This window comes from Malus domestica, chromosome 02 (assembly GCF_042453785.1).
Source record: "Malus domestica chromosome 02, GDT2T_hap1".
NCBI lineage: Eukaryota > Viridiplantae > Streptophyta > Magnoliopsida > Rosales > Rosaceae > Malus > Malus domestica.
The window spans coordinates 28,149,319-28,167,077 of record NC_091662.1 but is presented as its reverse complement, the minus strand read 5'-3'; the positions used below and the strand labels follow the sequence as shown (position 1 = coordinate 28,167,077).

The following is a 17,759-nucleotide window of genomic DNA, read 5'->3' as shown; positions in this document are numbered from 1 at the left end:
TACAAGAGGAGTGCCTTTGTGAACATGGATGCATGTGGTGCATGGTTGTCAGTTGCATTCTTATAATGGATTAATAAACTAACCTCTAATTAAAAAAAAAAAAAAAGAAGAAATGATTAGGTCACTGATTGAAACTTGATATAGAGATGCTTCAACTTTTCTAATTCTAGACTTCTAATGTGAAGGCTTTCACTAGTACAATAACTAGTTAGAATAGGATGACTTTAATCTATAAGCACAATACCCAGTTAGAATAGGACGACTTAAACATCATCTTACCATGCAGAATAAAAGCAAAAGAGTTACCATTGTAAAATCCACCAGTTGAATGTGCAGCAGAGGGATCTTCATAGGCTAAACATGCGTCCCTTTGTTTTTTCCAGACTCGTCTGTGTATATTTTGATATTATATGGCCATTGATCCTTATAGTCACGTTTTTGCTTGATTCTTCCCACCTGAACAATAATTTAGCATTAAGTAACCGAATAAATGTATACCAATTTGTGGAGCTGACAAGGCAATTTAACTTGTTCCTACAACTGCTAGAGAAACGAAAACTAAATTTCCATACAGATCCTTAAACTATAAAAATCAGTAAACAAAATTCAATCTTATAAACTCGGATGCACAAAGTATTGCCATTTGTAAATGATATGCATGGTATTGCCATTGCTACAGCTGGTAAATGATATGCATGGTATTGCCATTTGTAGCTAAATATTCGTGGATTTTAAGATTAATTAACATGAGTGATGCATCCAATACCATAGAGCTTTTAGTTGAATATTCGTTCGAGTGTCTTTCCTTGTCCAGTTTTTTTTGCTGTTTGATTGTTCTGTGAATTGTTGTCATTTGTTCTTGTTTTAATATATATATATATATATATATATATATATATATATATATATATATATATAAGTATATGTACAAATCAGTAGTTGGTATCGATGGCAAAGAAGGGGGCATCTTCGTCAAATCCTTCAGCTACATGGAATGCCCACAATATATCTATATTTTGTGATGTTTGCATCAAGGAGGTTGAGGCTGGAAATCGTCCAGACACTCACTTTAGCAAAGAAGGATATGCAAAGAGTTCAACTAAAAAATAAGTAGGATGCATTTAAAAATGAGTGGAGGTTGTGGAAAGAGTTAGTTGGTAAAGAAACTGGCCTAGGGTGGAATTCGAGCAAGGGTACCATTGATGCCTCTGAGGAGTGGTGGAATAATAAAATTCAGGTTTGTGTATTTATCTTTTAATATGTATTATGATATCATGCAATATGTATTAACCATATTCTTTCTTACTTGTAGATAAACAAAGAATATGGAAAATTGCGAAAAAAGGGTATTAGTCTTGAGATGGAGGACAAGTTAGATAGGATGTTCTCGAACACAGTTGCTATTGGTGAACATGCCTGGGCACCTTCATCTGGAGTAGCACCACCAGAGACAAGAAAGGAATCATAAGACAAATTGATTCAGTTGATGAAGATGAAACTGAGACTATGCAGGATCTAAGGCACGCTAGTAGGAAGGGAAAAAAAAGAGCGGCTAACCAAGGAGAATTGCAAAAAAAAAAAAAAAGGTTGATAAGAAAGGGAAAAAAATTGGAGGTGCTGCAAAACTTTGTGGCCAAACTAGCAGGTGCTGCAAAAGAGGGTTGATAAGAAAGGGAAAAAAAAGAAGCTTATGAAACTAGGAGTTCTGCAAACTCATTGATATCCAAACTGCATATAAGCTGTAGTATTCTGGAAGTGATAACGGTTGTTCCATAATTGCCTGGTTGTGAGCCACCTAGTGAGTTATGGCTATTTGCTACATGTTTATTTTGTAGTGCAAAGAAGCGAGAGGTGTTTGCCACGATAAAAGATCCTGAAGTACAACTGACTTGGTTGAAATATATGTTCAACAAACAACAATAAGGAGCTAAAACTATGAATTAGGAGCTAAAACTATGAATTAGGACTATGTGTGGTTTGTATTTTGCATTAAGATTATGTGTTGAATGTTGCTACATGTTTATTGAATGTTGGATTATATGTTGAATGTTGAATTATGATTTCTTGTTAAATGTTGGATTATGACTTGTTCTTGAATGTTGGATTATGACTTCTTAGTGATTGTTGGATTATGACTTGTGGAATGTTGAATTATTTGTTAGGTTATAGGTGTTTATTCAATATGAACACCTCTGATGATGATCTTGAGGATTTGGAGGATGATGTAATTATATGCACTGTAGCGAGAGCTGTTGAAACATATTATTTAAAATATGTCCACAAAACTCTGTATATGAATTCTTCCCACACAGGTAATATTTGGTTGATGGAAGTACTACAAGGAAATGATGCGTGATGCTATAGAATGTTTAGGATGAACAAAGATGTCTTTTATAGATTATCCAATGACTTGCAAACTAATTATGGATTGAAAGGTTCAAGGAGAATGAATGCAACTGAAATATTAGGAATGTTCTTGCATATGTTGGGACATGGTGTGAAAAATAGATTAGAGCAAGAGAGATTTCAACATTCTGGTAAGACTGTTAGTAGATATTTTGATGCTATGTTAGATATTATATGTAAGATGGCAACATATATTATCAAACCGATGGATTCAGAGTTTCGTGGCATTCCCCAAGAAATAAGGAGAGATACAAGATACATGCCTTATTTTAAGGTAAAGTTTGACTCGTCTTCTAACTTATTTGCAAACTATAAGTGTAGGTTGACTGTTTTCTTCTATGTTATTATTTTTAGGATTGTATTGGTGTCATTGATGGAGTACATGTTGAGGCTTCAATACCACTTCCGGATCAAGTTCCATACATTGGTAAGAAGGGAATGCCGACTCAAAATGTTATGGCTGCATGTAATTTTGACATGCAATTCACATTTGCTTGTGCCAGATGGGAAGGCACTGCACATGATACAAGGGTTTTTTCTATCCATGCTATGGAATCCAAATTTAAACTTTTCTAAGCCTCCAAATGGTAATCTTCATACTTTATTATAACATTTGACATACTTGCTTTGTAAAATTATTACAATACAAAACAAAATTTTCAATTTTCAGGAAAATATTACTTGGTAAATGCGGGGTGCCCACAAATGAGAGGTTATTTGGGACCATATAAAGGTGAAAGATATCATCTCCCGGATTTTCGTAGGGGTGCCGAACCAACAGGTCATAAAGAGGTATTCAACTACATGCATTCTTCTCTTAGGGGCATCATTGAACGAACTTTTGGGGTATGGAAGAAAAGATGGGCAATTTTAAGGAATATGCTTAATTACCCGTTCAATAAGCAAGTGAAGATTGTCATTGCTACAATGACTCTTCATAACCACATATGGAGGTTTTCTGAACGTGATCGTCATTTTGATGACCCCAGGGACTTTTGTGAAGAGAGCGATAGTAGTGATGATGATGATGAAGAATACCAAAATTATCAAGTTGAAGGATCACATAAGATAGAAGCATTAAGATATAGAATAGCGGCAAGTTTGATGAATGCATCTAATTAGACTACTTTCAAGTACATTAACAATAATTGTAATAATGAATTCTAGCTATTCAGTTTAAAATATTTCAATTGAAATAGTTTGTCATACTAATTAATATTTAAGATAAAGTTTATAAATATTTTTCTTTTAAAAATAAAGTATATTTAGTAATTCACCTTTACTTGTTAAGAAAATTAAATTAATGGCACATCCAGTATTATACCTCTTTTTGGTCATTTCACACCGTCACAGCAGTTTTACAAAAAAGTTTACCAAACACTATAATACTGCTTTTTTTTTTCAAAAGCACTTTCACAAAAAAGTTTACCAAACACTCTGCTACTTTATTTCACAGCTGCTTATTCTCACAGCATAGTAGAAGCAGTTTTTTTTCAAAGCACAACAATACCAAACTGGGCCTTAATCCGCCAAGAAAAAGGAAAGCATTTTAAATTTAAAAAGAAAAGAAAACGTCAATGGTGTCGGATAGAAGACTATCAACGATAAAATGATGAAATCGATTGTGAGCAAAAACACATGGAGAGTTGTTGAATTACACCCCCCCCCCCCAACTCCCACTTGCAATATATAAACCAATATGGAAAGTGGACCTCAAAAAAGAAGATGAAAGTTGATGTAGTTACATACATACATACATACATATTAGGAAAATTATCCTTTCATTTCATTACTTTAATAAGGTTACACAATGATGTCTTATATACTAGTTACTCACTAGTATTAGATAACTAACTAATTACACCTTCATCAACTAATCACTCACTAATTACAAAACTACCATAACAACCTTAACTGTTTACAGTTTTACCCTTATTATCCCCCCTCAAACCTAACTGAGGTAGCCGAAGGGAGAGTTTGTCCCTGAGAAGATGGAATCTGTGCTTGGACAAAGCCTTTGTGCAAATATCAGCAACCTGATCTTGAGTACACACAAACAGAACTTGAACTTGATTAGCAAGCACTTTTTCCCGAATGTAGTGATAATCAATCTCCACATGCTTGGTTCGAGCATGGAAGATTGGATTTCTAGCCAATGAAATGGCAGAAATGTTGTCACACCAAATCTGAGGGGAAGAAGGAAGATCAAGACCAACATCAACTAATAGCTTGCATATCCATGTTAGTTCAGCTGCAATGTTAGCCAATGATCGATATTCAGCTTCGGTCGATGACCGAGCCACAGTGGGCTGTTTCTTGGCACTCCAGCTTATAAGTGAGTCACCCAAATAGACACAAAAACCCCCAGTAGATCGGCGATCAAGACTGCAACCGGCCCAATCGGCATCAGAGAAAGCAGTGAGAGTAAGAGGTTTAGCACATTTTGGAAACCATAAGCCAAGAGACAAAGTACCCTTTAGATATCGGAGAATGCGTTTGACTGCCTGAAAGTGAGCTTGTCTTGGACTATGCATAAAATGACAAACTAAATTAACTGCATAAGACAGATCTGGCCGTGTCCATGTTAAGTATTGTAAACCACCAACCAAAGATCTATATTCCTCAGGTTTATCAAGCAGACAAGAGTCATGATCCAATTTAGTTGTACTAAGAGGAGTGACACAAGGTTTGGAACCTTCCATATGTGCTTTGGAGAGAAGATCGAGAATATACTTGTGTTGAGAAAGAAGAATACCAGATGATGACCGCTTGACTTCAATACTAAGGAAGTAATGAAGAGGACCAAGATCTTTGACAGGAAATAAAGAACAGAGCTGAGAAATAATGTCTTTACAGAGTTGAGCATTCGGTCCAGTAACAATAATATCATCAACATAAACCAAAATGAAAATCAACGCAGAAGCCTTCTTGAAAAATAAAGAATGATCATTTGAGGAACCTGAGAAACCCAAAGACTTCAATGTAGTGGTGAGCTTGTCATACCAGGCTTGCTTGAGCCCATACGAAGATTTATGGAGATGACAAACATGATTTAGCTTGGTAGGGTCTTCAAATCCTAGTGGTTGGATCATGAACACAGATTCTGTCAAAGTACCATGCAGAAAAGCATTGCTAACATCAAGTTGATTGAGAAACCAATCAAACTTGGCAGCCAAAGTGAGAAGTAACCTAATAGTAACAAGCTTGGCAACTGGACTAAATGTCTCAGTATAATCAATGCATTGCTGCTGATGGAAGCCTTTGGCAACAAGTCGAGCTTTGTACCTATCAATGGTACCATCGGGTTTTCTTTTAATTCTAAACACCCATTTTGCACTAACCAAGTTCTGAGTGGGATGAGCAAGAACTAGAGACCAAGTGCCAGTTTGAATGAGAGCATTGAACTCTTCCTGCATTGCTTGACGCCAATGAGGATGTTTGGAGGCTTGAAGATAGGTAGATGGTGTATAATCGGGAGAGAGATTAAAAGAGATGGGATACTTGGTTGCCAGAAGTACTTTGGCTTTAAAAATACCCGATTTGGATCTGGTTTGCATGGTATGAGTATTGAGAGGTATTGAGGGTGCAGAAAGTGGATGAGGGAGATAGGGAAGAGGAGGGTTAGGTAAGGCAATAGAATAGGGGACAGGAAGAGATTGGGATGGAGAGGGTGAAGATGGAGTTGGAGATAAGATAGGAGATGAAGAGGGAGAAGGCTGAGATAGAGGAGGAAAAGTTAATATGGTTGGAATAGGATTGGATGGCTGTAAATGAGAAGAACTAGAGCTTGAATGTGATGGCTGAGGATGATCCTTTTGAGCAAAAGGAAATGTATCTTCATCAAAAATAACATGTCTCGAAAGATACACTCTGCCATTGGAAGGATTAAGACATTTATAGCCTTTGTGGTTCAAATTATACCCCAAAAATACACATTCCTTGCTTTTGGGATCAAGCTTGGAAGTTGTATAAGGTTTCAACCATGGGAAACATCGACATCCAAAAATTTTCAGTGAGATGTAATCTGGAGATCTGTGAAATAGTAGTTCCCAAGGTGAGAAGTTAGTGGTTGTTGGCATCTGATTGATGAGATAGATAGCTGTGGCAAAAGCTTCAACCCAATAGGAATGAGGAACCTTGGATGCTACTAGGAGAGTTCAAGCAGTTTCAACTAAATGCATGTGCTTGCGCTCAGCACAACCATTTTGCTTAGGTGTGTGAGGGCAGCTTAACTGATGGGAAATGCCATGTTCTTGAAGAAACTTGATAAACTTGAGACTAAGAAATTCCCCACTAGAATCAGATCGCAAGATAACAATCTTAGTACTGAGTAAAGTTTCCACCAACACTTTGAATTGCACAAATGTATCAAAGACATCAGATTTAGACTTGAGAGGAAAAAACCAAGTATACTTGGTGTAGTCATCAACAAAAATGAGATAATATCGATATCAATTAACAGAAATAAGTGGTGCAGAACCCCATACATCAGTGTGCAGGAGCTCCAGAGGCTTACTGGATGTACAAGAAACAGAAGCAAAAGACAATTTGGAACTCTTGCCTAGAGCACAACTGGAGCACACAGATTTATTTAAAGCACTGGAAACTGAAATACAAGACTGAGATGCTAGTTTATTAAGTATTTTGAGTGCAAGGTGACCCAATCTGTGATGCCAAGTCTGCTGTGAAACTTTAGCAGAAGCTGCAAATGCCTTTTGATTACCAGCAATAGAGGATGCATGAAATGGATAGAAACCAGCTCTCACAGGACCTTTAAAAAGCGTTTTCTCCGAAGAAAGATCCTTCACAATGAAGTGAAAAGGATACAAATGAATAGAACACCAATTATCAAGAATAAACCGATTTGCGGAAATCAAATCTTGCTTAAGATGAGGAACATGCAAGACATTTTTAAGATCAAAACAATGAGAACCAGTATTAAGTGTAGAAGAACCAGAATTGAGTATAGGCAAACCTTTGCCATCACCAATATACACTTGCTCAGGTCCAGTGTAGGGCTCATGATTCTGCAAATTTGTGGAGGAATGAGTCATGTGCAAGCTAGCACCAGAATCAAGAAGCCAAGTAGGAGGGGTAGAGGCATGATAAGTAGTTGGAGAATTCTTGTTACCAAAATTGGGATTCATGCGCTGAGGACACTCAACAGCTTCATGATCGAATTGGCGACAAATTTGACAAGAGATCGTTCTGTGAGAATTGTTGTACTGAGAACGAGGACCCCGATTGTAACGATGATTACCTTGATTACCGCAATTGAATCTTTGATTGCGCTGAAAACCTTGATAAATCCGTTGGGAACCACGATTGGTGTAATTACGAGATTGAGAGAAATTGCCACGATTCGAAGGACCATAGGATTGTGAAGAAGATCCGTTCTGAGTAAAGAATGCTTGAGCACCAAAATCACCAAGAGGTGTGGGAAGAAGACTAGCAGAAGCATTAAAAGCTTGAATGGGAGCAGATGGTGAGGTTTTCTTGCGAGCAGTCAGTTGAAGCTCCTTATTCAAAAGCAGCCCATGAAGTTCATCAATAATGGTTGAACCCAGGCGAAATTGGATTGCATCAATGAAAGACTCATACTCAAAGGGCAAACCATGTAAAATTACATAAATCAACTCAGAATCTTCAATTGGGGCCCCTGCATTTGCAAGAGCATCTGCGATTTCTTCAATTTGTTGAAGATAAAGCGCAGCCGTAGAATCACCCTTCGTGATGCTACGAAGACGAGAACGAAGCTCATGAATGTGTGATTGCGATGCAGTTGCAAGTCGCGATTCCAATTTTGACCAGAGCTCACGGGCCAAATTAACTCCAATAGTGTACGGAATTAGGGCATCCGATAGGGTAGAATTAGTCCAAATCAAGATATTCTGATCATTTTCAAACCAAGTAACATACTGAGGATTGAGAGTAGAGGTTTGATTACCCGAGGAGTCAAGAAGGTATTTCGGCGGAGCAGACATCGTGCCATCAATGATTCCGGTGAGATTGTACCGGCGAAGGATGGGAGGAACAGAGCACTCTAGGTGAGATAGTTCGTCGATGTGAGCTTGATCGGCACCATAGATCCAATATTTTGGATTGTAATTGACGATGTCGTCGAGGAGAGAGAAGAATTAGGGCAAGAAGCAGAGCCAGAAGAAGGAGATCCAGCCATGGCGATTGCTAGGTTTGGAAGAATCGAAGAGAAGGAAGCAAGAGATTTCTAGGGTTTGAAGATTCGAAGAGGAAGAAGCGGGAAGCAGAGGAAGAGGATCAGCTGTCGTAGGACTTAGGCGAGTAATAAGGTTACACAATGATGTCTTATATACTAGTTACTCACTAGTATTAGATAACTAACTAATTACACCTTCATCAACTAATCACTCACTAATTACAAAACTACCATAACAACCTTAACTGTTTACAGTTTTACCCTTATTAATACATACATACATACATACATACATACACATAGACAAGTTTAAAGTTACGTTAGTTGCCGAATGATTTAGACAAAAAGACGTAGGTTACTTTGATACCTATATACCGGTTACTAGGCTTAAATCCAAAATATAAGTTTGAAATGATCACTAATCGGATGTCAAAACCCTAAAACATGAGGAGTCAAACCCACCGCATCTAACTGTGAAGAAGATTATAAGCATGGGACGCAGTCGGGAAAAACTCTCCAGCAACCTAACTAATGGGCACAAAACGAAGTCTCCAACCGAACAGAGATGAAGATTAAAGAGCAGGTAAAGACTGACGGATCAAAACGCAAGGAGGAGAGAACGAGACTTAAGGATGGTAACAACAGCTAGCCGAGTCAGATTCCATAACAGATATATAGTAGTTGAACTGCACATAAAGCTCATAAATGGTATTCACTATCACATTTGCTTCCAACTGAGAGAGATTTTTAACAAACGGCTTCAGACAAATGAAAGATGGCCCTTTTTATGTACCAAAATAGGAAAGGGTGGCCCCACTACAAGAATATTGATTATTAGGGGCAGTAGCTTAGGGGCGAAAATAAGGATTCATCTCTATTAATTTGCATTAGGGGCGGATATATAATTTTGCCTCTAATTAAAGTGATAGGGGTGGAATAAAAATTGTTGCTATTAATTTCAGATATTAGAGGCGAATAAATGGACCTCTAATATATTTAATGAAATTTAATAATTTTAGTTAGGTATTTACATATTTTTCCGTTTATTTTGGATGTGTTTAATGCATAAATCAAAAGATATTAACTCCCAAAACCCTAATTCTCCGATACCTATGCACCGACATCCCTTATTTCTCTAATTTCCAACCTTCCACGCGCACAGCTCCTTCCTTTTGACCTCGTGTTCTCTGTCATTTCTTCCTTCTTCATAATCTTTTCTTCTCTATTTCGTCTTTATCTTTCTTCATTGTGATATTCCAGAGATTAAAAAACTGAGCGACAAAATTTAAGATTGGGGAGAGTGCCCGGATTTGAAGAATTCGAAGTAGAACTGATTGAAAATTTTCAAGAAAGTTTAAGGTAAAGGCCTTGTGCTAATCTTCACTTAAGGATTTTCTTATACTTTTAACTTGGTGTAAGATTTCTAGGTTTTATTATTAGAAGATTGCCTTATGAACCGGCTCAATTTGGGGTTGGGCTTTCTTTGTTATTTTTGTTTGTTTTGCTTTTGCAGATTTAATGTACAATTCTTTTGAGAAGGGTGACAATACAGGTTTCTTCTTATTTTTTGAGTTCTGTTTATATTTAAATATTACTTTATCTTATATTGCTCTTTTATCTAGGATTTTCAATTGAAGTTTTATTTTTTGGAAATCTATTTTCTTTCATCTCCCTCTACTGTATCTACAAGGATGAAGGAACGATAAAAGACGTGTGCATTTGGGCTTTTGGAGGCTGAAGATTGAGTCTTTGATTGCATATAAGTTTTGTTATAATTTTATAAGTACTACATTATGGGCTAGATTTGTACTTCTTCTTCTTTCATGTATTCCCTATAAACATTGTAAATCAATGCATTCAAGAAGAATATATATACGTATTTGACAAAAAATGTAAGTATATATTAATCTAATTTACAAGGAAAGTAAAATTAAATAATTAAATTTAAATAAATTCTACAATAGAGGCAGAATTGTATGCCTCAATTGCTTTAACTGCCAGATGGAGTAATAGCAACAGCAGTTTTAAGAGCAAATCTTTTATCCGCCACTCCTTAATTTTAGGGGCAGAAATTAACAATAATTGCACCTAATAATAGTTAATAGATGCAAATAAAACTGCCTCTAATAATTACGAATTTTGTAGTTGCCTTCCTGGAGATTTACTTTCGACTTATAAGGCCAAAAGAGTTGCCAACTTGCCACTTTCCTGCAGATATAGAATAGAACACTAAAACGTAATATAGGGTCGGTCTACATTACCTTTCATAAGAACGTTAATATTGGGATGTAATAACGTCTGAATACAATTTTACATTAAAAGTGTAATCTGAGATGCACGTTGTAAAAGCCAGCTTGTTATAGTAATAGCAATATCAATATTCATAATTAATTATAACGTTACGATAAAATATGCCTTGGAGTGTAAGTTTGAATGAATCGTAACTTTACATCAAATGTTTTTTTTTTTTTTTTTTTGTCTAACGATAGATTTTGTTAAATTAGAGGTTAGATTAGCTACTGACGGGGTTTGAACCCATACCCTCATGCAAAGGCTCAACACTTTTCCACCACTGTGGTAAAAGGCTCAACCTTACCTCAAACGTTGAATGATACGTCATGTTGTAACACAATTATGATGTGTAATTTCATCATGTCCCCTAGTAATAACCTTACCTTGACGTTAATTGTTGCGTCATGTTGTAACACGATTACCATGTTGGGTAATTTAAGGACGCCCCCTAATAGTAATATACGTCTATACTATTATATATGGACGTCAATGCTGTAATAAAAAACGTTATAGTAATTCAAGCACGCTAAGGGGTGGTTTGGGAGTGAGGTGCTTAAAAAAAAGCACCCATGAAAAAAAACTGTGAGGGTTTTAGGTGTTTGGTAAACTAAAAAAAAAGGGCTTATTTTGGAAGCTGCTGTGAAAATAAGCTGAAATCAAAGGAAAAAGCTAAAGCAGCTATTTGCAGCTTTGGAAAATTGGCTTTTTTTCAAATCACACGGAGCTACAGTGCTCCTTTAATAAAAAGACTCACTATCAGACTGCTTTTTTTTTTTTCAAAAGCACTTTTACAAAAAAGTTTACCAAACACTCTGTTGATTTATTTCACAGCCGTTTATTCTCACAGCATAGCCGCTTATTCTCACATCAGCTTTTTTTCAAAGCACAGCAATACCAAACCAGCCCTAAGTATAAACACCTGCCTTTACACTTATAAAATGGAATCGATGCCATTTTCTTACTAAGAGCAACTCCACCATTGCTAAGGCCTCCCAGGGCTATTCACTATTTAATCCACCTAGTGGACAGTAATTGCCCTTAATGAACAGTAACAGTCTTTTACATCTCCACCCCTACACTGAATAGCCCTGGCAATAGGCAATAAAATATTAGTAATTTTTTATTTATAAAATAATACAAAATAATTTTATTTGTAATTTTGAATAAGATTTTTAATCGTTCTCGTTGCGCCACATGCCATTATCCGAAAAGACAATTATTGGTGATGGATTTCGATATGATTTTTATCCAATGCCGTCGTGCCACGAGTCGTTACCTTTTCAGAATCGTTGAGGATAGATTTCCAATAAGATTTTTAACCAATCACGTCGCGTCATGTGTTACAATCTTTGAGGATAGATTTTGATCAGATTTTTAACGAATGACGACATGCCACGTGGCATTATCTACAACCTAATCATTTCTGAATCCTCCATATAATCCACCATCCATCCTCAGAAATCTCACACTAATTTTCTCAAGATCTCTATCATTATTAATAGTTTATGCTTCATTCTTCACCAAAATCAAAATTTGTATCATTATTCATAGTTTCTTGTTCCTTCTTACAATGTCCTCTTCTTCAAGGATGATGTGGGAAATCAATTAGTAAGAGGAAGAATTGTTTAACCAATCAGAAGGAATGTTCAATCTTCAGGTGGCCCAAAATGAGATGGAAGAGGATGAGGAGCGTAGAAGGAGAGATGACCAACAGGCACAACTCTGAATACAGTCACATAAGTTTTGTTTGAATTTCTTCAAAAACTCGTTAACTATTCCACCTATGGAGTTTAGATGCTCACTGGATGTGGTTGTTTTAGAGTTACAAGCCCTCAGTAAACATTTTTAATTTCTGAAAAGAAAATGAAATAAAATTTCTTGGAGGGAATGGAGAACTATTTTTATTCTTTTTCTAGTGTTGTTCAACCATAAATGATTTTCCATATTCAGTAAGGCGTCTGAAACTTGAAGGAATAATTAACCCAGCACAATTGTTCATAGCAGTGACAGTGAGAAGAGATTTTTTAGCGTGACGGGCACACGGGATGGTACACCATATGTCACTATATAAATGGTGAGTATATGTATTAAAAAGTTAATAATTTAAAAATAAAATTTTTTGTCACTTACATAAAAGCACGTGATGTACCATTCGTATCATTGTCACAATGAGTTCCATGGAATATGGAGCTTTTGAGAATGGGAGAGCACGAAATGGACAATAATTGGAAAGAAAACTTGTTGATTGTGACGGATGTGACCATTGCGCATTAGCTTTTATTAAAGGGAACTTTAATGAAAAGCACATGGTACTGTTCACTTTAACGAACTCAAATGTCGACATTGGCAGTGTCAATTCAAGTGAAATGACAGATTGTCCCCTAACTTTCTGGAGGGGTTGGTAGCGGGTTGAATCTCCTTGATGCTGAAGAAACTATGTATAAAGACCAAAAGTTCTATTTATTCCAGATCTATATTAGATCATCACTCTTGAGCATGGCACCAGAGAAAGATGAGATGATCATCCTCAAAACCCCAGCACTTCTGAAGGTTCATTCTTCATTCCTCTTTCCTCAATGTGTATAGCGTACGTATATATGTGTGTGTATCTTTGAAGATCCAGTGCTGGAATTCCATCCCTAATAGTGCCCCTTCGAGGTCGGAGACTAGGGTTTATAAAGAAGGGTTATGAGAGATTAGCTCTTTATTAATAGTTGTGTATAAAATACCAACCTTCTCTTGAAGGGGTAAAGACTGTTGCACCCAAAAACCCTCCTCCCCCCAACGCACACAAACACTAGTTTAAGGGCTAGAATATAAATAAAGGTTTTACATTTTATATATTTTTAGGTTGAAGTTTTCCATCTTGTGATATACATGATTTACTTTTCTTCACAAGATAAATATATTGGCTTTAATTTCTTGTGTCATTGCAGTACATCCTTGAAACAAGCTGCTACCCAAGAGAGCACGAGCAGTTGAAGCAATTAAGGGAAGCCACTGTCGAGAAATACCAGTTCTGGTATGTTCAATATATATGTTACATATTTACAATAATTTTGAAGACTTATGTTTGGGCGAAGAACCTTTAAAGTACATACTAGAAATTTTATGTGTTTACTTTTTTTTTTTAACAAATGATATTATATAAAAAGAGAGTGCATACTAGGAGTTTTAGGTGTCAAAAAAGCAAAATTTTTTTTTTGAACAAAAAATATTATTTACACTAAGAAAGAGGAGGCGTACTAGGAATTTTATATTCAAGTGTTGAAAAAGTAATACTCGGACACTACTAATGAATTGTTCAAGAACTACGAAACCTGATTACTAGGGGTTCCTTTGTAGAAAATCCTTTTCGAAAAGCTGAAATTGCACCTTCAATGCGTTATATCACGTTCAACACAGAAAAATTAAATTGAATTAATAGCATGTTGAGCATTCAATAAAATAAAATAAAAAATCAATAATAATGATTAGAATGCGATACTCCCCTGAGTGTGTTGATAATATGTTGTGGGCCTATTTGACTTAACAATAATAGAGAGATTGAGAGAGAGAGAGGGTGCGGCAAAATGTAGAGAGAATTGGGTGAATTCCTAAGTGTGCTTTCACCATTCATTGTGTTTTTATTTATAGTAGTAGAGAAGTTTAATTTCTTACCACAATAAAATTACAATTCTAAGAAAATAATATCTAAAAATGAGGGAGACACCCTTTATACAATGAAGCCACCCTTTATACAAATGAGGCCTTTATCAAATTAAATTAAGAATAAATTAAGTTCACATCCATTTTTTTGCTATTTCATTGATTAAAACTTTATTTCTTTTCAATTTTTTATCAAGTCCCCTAGGTATTAATAAACGTCATTAATTATTTTAATAATAAAATATTTGTTATTTCTAAATATATTCATTTAGTGTTAGAAATGTTACATTTGATAATATCATTTGGTATATTTATATTTATGGCTAAATTTTTTATCATATATTTTTATTTTTATTTTGCAACTTTTTTATTTATTTGTACCAATATTCTTTTCACTTTTAATTTGTACCCATATATTAATTTCTTTTTGTGCCCATATTTTTCAAGTTTTATTTGTATTTGTACCCATATTTTTTTATTTATTTGTACCCATTTTTAATTTTACTAAATGTACCCATGCTAATTATGTTTTAAATTATATCAATAGTTATTTTTTAAAATATGTTAATAATTATGTGGGTATATTATTTTCTTTGCTATAATTTTGTGAAGAACAATATTATTCTATTATTTATTTTCAAGTATTTATTATATTTTAAAAATATTATTTGAATTTGTTTAAATTTCATAATCTGTGGGACATTAAACGCATAAATGCATGAGTTAAATATCTTAAATAATGTTAAGGACCTCGATCAAAATATTTAAACAAATAGGGTTTCTGTGTAGCAATTAAGTTGATTAGGAACCGGAACCAAAATGACCCTTAATTAACCTCAAAAGTTACATTTTGGAGCACAGGAGTATAATGAATGTGCCTGTTGATGGACTTTTCCTCTCTATGCTTCTAAAAATCATGAATGCAAAGAAGACACGGGAGCTCAGAGTTTTTTCTGGCTATTCTCTTCTCACCACTGCTCTTGCACTGCCCCTTGATGGCAAAGTATTCTCTGTACTTTAATCTTCCAAATTCGAATATCGCTCTTTCCGCAGTTTAAATTTTTTTTTAAATAGAATATCGTTGGTATAAAAAATTGATGTATGCTGGATGAACACTTATAATTAGTTATGGTGTTTGTAAAACAAATTTTCAGATTACAGCAATCGATCCAAATAAAGAAGAGAGTTTGGATTGCCGTTCATTCAGAAGGCTGGAGTGAATCATTAGATTAAATTCTTCCACTCGGATGCCTTCTCAGTCCTAAATGATCTCATTTCCAGTGTAAGTTTCTGTCAAACAAAAATTGGCTAGATTCGTTATTTACTTATAACATTGCAAGATTCGCAGTTAGAAGCCTACATGATCAATATACGAGTGCTGCTATTTGTACCATCTCAACTAACGACTATTAGGCCATCTCCAACCAATGGCTGGCCAGATGGCTCGTTTTAGCCCTCTGGCCCTCCAAGATTCTCCAAGATATTAATATTTTAATGAACAGTACAAGGTCATATTTGTCTTCGTCTCCAACCGAGGGTCAGAGAGCTCGTTTTAGCCCTGTCACAAAAAAACCGTCTTCAACCGAGGGCCAAAGGGTCATAGGGTCAAACATAATTTATTATTTAAATTATTGAAAAAATATTGAAGGAAATTATTGAAAATTTGAAAGAAATATTGTAGATGAAGGAAATATTGAAAAATATATTGAAGGAAATATTGCAGATGAAGTGACGAATTGAAAGAGCTTCACCATATTTATAGAAGTAAAAAAAAGTTTAAATTCAAAAAAAAAAAAAAAAAAAAATGAATACAACGGCTAGCTGCAGTCAGCTAGCCGTTATTCAAAATTTTTCAAACTATATGTGTCGGTTATAACCAACACTATTTGCAATTCAAATTAGTATTTGTGTCGGTTATAACCGACACTAATACTACAACAACAACAACAACAACAAAGCCTTTTCCCACTAAGTGGGGTCGGCTATATGAATCCTAGAACGCCATTGCGCTCGGTTTTGTGTCATGCCCTCCGTTAGATCCAAGTACTCTAAGTCTTTTCTTAGAGTCTCTTCCAAAGTTTTCCTAGGTCTTCCTCTACCCCTTCGGCCCTGAACCTCTGTCCCGTAGTCACATCTTCGAACCGGAGCGTCAGTCGGCCTTCTTTGCACATGTCCAAATCACCAGAGCCGATTTTCTCTCATCTTTCCTACAATTTCGGCTACTCCTACTTTACCTCGGATATCCTCATTCCCAATCTTATCCTTTCTCGTGTGCCCACACATCCCACGAAGCATCCTCATCTCCGCTACACCCATTTTGTGTACGTGTTGATGCTTCACCACCCAACATTCTCTGCCATACAACATCGCTGGCCTTATTGCCGTCCTATAAAATTTTTCCTTAAGCTTCAGTGGCCTACGACGGTCACACAACACGCCGGATGCACTCTTTCCATCCAGCTCGTATTCTATGGTTGAGATCTCCATCTAATTCTCCGTTCTCTTGCAAGATAGATCCTAGGTAACGAAAACGGTCGCTTTTTGTGATCTTCGCTAGATTGCTCCGGTCATTAGTGTGGATAAGTATATAAATGGATAGAGATAGGAAAGCAAACACAAGATGTACGTGGTTCACCCAGATTGGCTACGTCCACGGAATAGAAGAGTTCTCATTAATTGTGAAGGGTTTACACAAGTACATAGGTTCAAGCTCTCCTTTAGTGAGTACGAGTGAATGATTTAGTACAAATGACATTAGGAAATATTGTGGGAGAATGATCTCGTAATCACGAAACTTCTAAGTATCGGAGTGTGGTGTCGTCTTGACTTGCCTTATCTGTCTCATAGGTAGATGTGGCATCTTCTCTGGAAGTACTCTTCCTCCATCCAGGGGTGGTATCTTTAACTGGTGGAGATGCACAAGGTAATGTATCAATTTCACTTGAAGCTTACTTGTAGTTTCAGGCTTGGTCAAGCGCGATACAAACCATGTAGTAGGAGTCCCCCAAGTCGCCGAGCTAGGGGGTCTGCTGAAAGAGGTGACAGACAAGGTAAGCAATCAGAGCTCCGACTGATTGTTCACCTTCTCCCCATCTTGCAGCAGCATGAAGGATAAAGAGAAGAAAAATGAGAAGAGATGATATGAGATACTTTTGCTTTTGAAGAAGTAACTTTCCACAGGCTTATTCTTGAACTGAGCTGGAGGGTTTTCTGGTTTCCTCCAGAGTATAAGGCCGAC

At 36.0% G+C, this 17,759-nt stretch overlaps 1 long non-coding RNA gene across 1 annotated transcript; it reads left to right on the top strand.

Moving 5' to 3' along the window:
• The first annotated feature begins 9,706 nt into the window (after positions 1-9,706).
• Positions 9,707-10,581, top strand: LOC139190541 (uncharacterized). Its single transcript, XR_011574829.1, has 2 exons — positions 9,707-9,940; positions 10,095-10,581. It is a non-coding gene; the product is annotated as an uncharacterized lncRNA (long non-coding RNA).
• Positions 10,582-17,759: the final 7,178 nt, after the last annotated feature.